This window comes from Arachis ipaensis, chromosome B4 (genome assembly GCF_059453495.1).
Source record: "Arachis ipaensis isolate K30076 ecotype BB chromosome B4, ASM5945349v1, whole genome shotgun sequence".
NCBI lineage: Eukaryota > Viridiplantae > Streptophyta > Magnoliopsida > Fabales > Fabaceae > Arachis > Arachis ipaensis.
This window is the reverse complement of record NC_142439.1, coordinates 79,880,180-79,885,533: the sequence shown is the minus strand read 5'-3', so window position 1 is coordinate 79,885,533 and position 5,354 is coordinate 79,880,180. Positions and strand designations below refer to the sequence as shown.

General features: G+C 34.0%; 1 non-coding gene across 1 annotated transcript; it reads left to right on the top strand.

Annotated features, from left to right (window-relative positions):
- The first annotated feature begins 274 nt into the window (after positions 1 to 274).
- On the top strand, positions 275 to 378 carry LOC148568075 (small nucleolar RNA R71). Its single transcript, XR_015882137.1, has one exon. It is a non-coding gene; the product is annotated as a small nucleolar RNA R71 (small nucleolar RNA).
- The last annotated feature ends 4,976 nt before the right edge of the window (positions 379 to 5,354 follow it).

Genomic DNA, 5,354 nt, shown 5'->3' with positions numbered 1-5,354 from the left:
ATTGACTTGCTGAGTCAATATTTTATTCTGAGCCAATATGGCATTCAGAGTATCAACTTCAAGAACTCCCTTCTTCATAGGCGTCCCATTACTCACAGGATTCCTTTCAGAAGTGTACATGAACTGGTTATTAGCAACCATGTCAATGAGTTCTTGAGCTTCTGCAGGCATTTTCTTTAGGTGAATGGATCCACCTGCAGAAGTGTCCAGTGACATCTTTGATAGCTCAGATAAACCATCATAGAATATATCCAGGATGGTCCATTCTGAAAGTATGTCAGAAGGACACTTTTTGGTCAACTGTTTGTATCTTTCCCAAGCTTCATAGAGGGATTCACCTTCTTTCTGTCTGAAGGTTTGAACATCAGCTCTAAGCTTGCTCAGCTTTTGAGGAGGAAAGTACTTGGCTAAGAAAGCCGTGACCAGCTTATCCCAAGAGTTCAGGCTGTCTTTTGGTTGAGAATCCAACCATAATCTAGCTCTGTCTCTTACAGCAAAAGGGAAAAGCATGAGCCTGTAGACTTCAGGATCTACTCCATTAGTCTTAACAGTATCACATATCTGCGAGAATTCAGTTAAGAATTGAAAAGGATCTTCAGATGGAAGTCCATGAAACTTGCAGTTCTGCTGCATTAGAGAAACTAATTGAGGTTTCAGCTCAATGTTGTTTGCTCCAATGGCAGGAATGGAGATGCTTCTTCCATGTAGATTGGAATTAGGTGCAGTAAAGTCACCAAGCATCTTCCTTACATTATTATTATTTTCGGCTGCCATCTCCTCTTCCTGTTCGAAAATTTCTGAAAGGTTATCTCTGGATTGTTGTATTTTAGCTTCTCTTAGTTTTCTCTTCAGAGTCCTTTCAGGTTCTGGATCTGCTTCTACAAGAATGTTCTTATCCTTGCTCCTGCTCATATGACAAAGAAGAGGGCACAGAAAAATAATAATAATAATAATAGAGATCCTTTATACCTCAGTATAGGGATCCCTGTGTGAGTAGAAGAAGAGGGGGAGACAAAGAATGTAATATAATGGAAGAAACACAACTGTGAGGATGGCAGAGATGTGAGATGAGATGTTAGGATATGAATGAATAAATAGAATAAGATGGGGGAGAAGGAATTTTTGAAAATAATTTTTGAAAAAGAGTTAGTGATTTTTGAAAATGGTTTTTGAAAGATGTTAGTATTTTTCGAAATTTTTTTTTAAATCAAAAATAAAAATAATTAGTTAATTAAAAAGAAATTTTTGAAAAAGGGGGGAGATATTTTCGAAAATTAGAGAGAGAGAGTTAGTTAGGTAGTTTTGAAAGAGTTAAGAAACAAACAAAAAGTTAGTTAGTTAGTTGAAACAAATTTGAAAATCAATTTTGAAAAGTTAAGATAAGAGGTTAGAAAAGATATTTTTGAAATCAAATTTTGAAAAAGGTAAGATAAGAAGATATTTTTGAAAAGATATGATTGAAATTAGTTTTTGAAAAAGATTTGATTTTTAAAATCACAATTAATGACTTGATTCACAAGAAATCACAAAATATGATTCTAGAACTTAAAGTTTGAATCTTTCTTAACAAGCAAGTAACAAACTTGAAATTTTTGAATCAAAACATTAATTGTTATTGTTATTTTCGAAAATATGATGTAAAATTAAGAAAAAGATTTTTGAAAAATATTTTTGAAATTTTCGAAAATAACTAAAAAAAATTGAAAAAAGATTTGATTTTTTTTTTTGAAAAAGATTTTGAAAAAGATAAGATTTTCAAATTGAAAATTTGATTTGACTCATAAGAAACAACTTGATTTTTAAAAATTTTTGAAAAAGTCAACTCAATTTTCGAATTTGATGAGAGAAAAAGGGGAAGATAATTTTTTGATTTTTGAATTTTTTTTATGATGAGAGAGAAAAACATGAAAATGATGCAATGCATGAGATTTTTAGATCAAAACAATGAATGCACGCAAGAATGCTATGAATGTCAAGATGAACACCAAGAACACTATGAAGATCATGATGAACATCAAGAACACATTTTTGAAAAATTTTTTAATGCAAAGAAAACATTCAAGACACCAAACTTAGAATTCTTTAATGCTTAGGCACTAAGAATTCAAGAATGCATATGAAAAACAAGAAAAGACACAAAACATGCAAATGCAAAGATCAAACAAGAAGACTTACCAAGAACAATTTGAAGATCATGAAGAACACTATGAATGCATGAGAATTTTCGAAAAATGCAAGATGTACATGCAATTGACACCAAACTTATAACATGACACATGACTCAAACAAGAAACATGAAATATTTTTGATTTTTTTTTTATTTTGTAAATTTTTTTTTGGATTTTTATTTTATATTTTTTCGAAAAATTATTTTGAAAAAGAAAAATAAGGATTCCAAAATTTTTAATATAAATTCCAGGAATCTTATGCTCTAAAGCTCCAATCAAAGGGTCAGGCATGGCTTAATAGCCAGCCAAGCTTTAGTATGTAACTCAGACATGACACGCCTGACATTCCCTACATTCAACAGCCAATTGGCTAAGAAAGATAAAGAAGCTCTTCTCTTGAGTATAAGAATTGAGACATGGCTTTACAGCCAGCCAGGCTTCAACATGCTTCATGAAACAATAGAATTCATTCTTAAAAATTTTGAAGCCATAAAATAATTTATTTTTGAAAACAATTTTTATTTTCGAAAACAAAGGAGAAAATTTTTTTGAAAGGTTTTTGAAAAATTTTTGAAAACAAAACAAAAAGAAAAATTACCTGATCTGAGCAACAAGATGAACCGTCAGTTGTCCAAACTCGAACAATCCCCGGCAACGGCGCCAAAAATTTGGTGCACGAAATTGTGATGTCCAGGCTCGAACAATCCCTGGCAACATGAGCAACTTGGTATGCGTAATCGTGATTACACTTTAATTATGTAAAATTCATGGCTCTTTCTTGTCTCTGGCAATGGCGCCAAGAACATGGTGCCAATGCCATGGTTCACAACTTCGATACAACTAACCAGCAAGTGCACTGGGTCGTCCAAGTAATACCTTACGTGAGTAAGGGTCGAATCCCACGGAGATTGTTGGTATGAAGCAAGCTATGGTCACCTTGCAAATCTCAGTCAGGCAGATATAAATTGATAATGATGTTTTCGAATAATAAATAATAGAATAGGGATAGAAATACTTATGTAATTCATTGGTGAGAATTTCAGATAAGCGAATAGAGATGCTTTTCGTTCCTCTGAACCTCTGCTTTCCTGCTATCTTCATCCAATCAGTCTTACTCCTTTCCATGGCTGGCTTTATGTGATACATCACCACTATCAATGGCTACTTTCGGTCATCTCTCGGGAAAATGATCCAATGCCCTGTCACGGCACGGCTAATCGTCTGGAGGCATCACCCTTGCCAATGGCTTCATCTTATCCTCTCAGTGAATAATATGCTCACGCACCCTGTCACGGCACGGCTATTCATCTGTCGGTTCTCGATCATGCTGGAATAGGATTTACTATCCTTTTGCGTCTGTCACTAACGCCCTGCAATCGTGAGTTAGGAGCTCGTCACAGTCATTCAATCAATGAATCCTACTCGGAATACCACAGACAGGGTTTAGACTTTCCGGATTCTCTTGAATGCCGCCATCATTCTAGCTTACGCCACGAAGATTCTGGTTAGGAGATCTAAGAGATATTCATTCTAGCTTATTTCATGTAGAACAGAAGTGTTTGTCAGGCACGCGTTCATAAGGGAGAAGGATGATGAGTGTCACACATAATCATCACCTTCATCACGTTCTTGGGTGCGAATGGATATCTTAGAAGCGAAATAAGATGAATTGAATAGAAAACAGTAGTACTTTGCATTAATCTTTGAGAAACAGCAGAGCTCCACACCTTAATCTATGGAGTGTAGAAACTCTACCGTTAAAAATACATAAGTGAAAGGTCCAGGCATGGCCGAATGGCCAGCCCCTCTGATCTAAAAACCAGGCGCCCAAAGATGTCTAATACAATAGTAAGAGGTCCTATTTATAATAAACTAGTCACTAGGGTTTACATGAGTAAGTAATTGATGCATAAATCCACTTCCGGGGCCCACTTGGTGTGTGTTTGGGCTGAGCTTGAGTGTGGCACGTGTAGAGGTCCTCCTTGGAGTTGAACGCCAGTTTTAGTGCCAGTTTGGGCGTTCAACTCTGGTTTTGGCTCCTTTTTTGGCGCTCGACGCCAGATTTGGGTAGAAAGCTGGGGTTGAACGCCAGTTTACGTCGTCTATTCTTGGCCAAAGTATGGACTATTATACATTGCTGGAAATCCCTGGATGTCTACTTTCCAACGCAATTGGAAGCGTGCCATTTCGAGTTCTGTAGCTCCAGAAAATCCACTTTGAGTGCAGGGAGGTCAGAATCCAACAGCATCAGCAGTCCTTTTTCAACCTCTGAATCTGATTTCTGCTCAAGTCCCTCAATTTCAGCCAGAAAATACCTGAAATCACAGAAAAACACACAAACTCATAGTAAAGTACAGAAATGTGAATTTAACATAAAAACCAATGAAAACATCCCTAAAAGTAACTAGATCCTACTAAAAACATACTAAAAACAATGCCAAAAAGCGTATAAATTATCCGCTCATCAGTAATCATGAATCAAATTGATTTCAGCCCCTATTTTTCAATTTTTTCAATTTTCTTCCCCCTTTTGTCATCAATGTGAGAACCTGTAAAACATATAAGAATAACATACCAAAATACATATATTTGTTTAAACTAAAACATAAAGGTCCAGAGTATCCAACTTAACAGTTATATAGTACTCAAAACAAGAAAACATGAAAATGAAACAGAGTTCATAGGTATGAGTAGTTAAACTAAATCAAGCATAAAAAAGATTAATGTTAGAGCCAAGGGATTAGTTGTCTTCATCTGCATCACCCATGTCACTACAAGAAAATAGAACATTTGTAACAAAAACTTTGTAACAAATTTAAAATTGTTACAAAAAAATTATTTTTTTGTAACAAAATTAGTAATTGTTACATAATAATAATATTTTGTAATAACAATACAATTTGTTACAAAACGTTTTGATATTTTATAACGATTTGGTTTTTTTTGTTACAAATTATATTGGCTTTTGTAACGAACGAATGCTTTGTTATAAAAATTTATAATATTTTGTAATAAAAGATGAAGTTGTTGCAAAAGTTCAAAATATTTTGTAACAAAATATCCATTTGTTTCAAAAACTCCAATTATTTTGTAACAAAAAATTAATTTGTCACAAAATTCAATATTGTTTGTAACAAATTATTTGTTTGTCACAAAATACAAGAATTTTGTAACTAAAAAAATTTA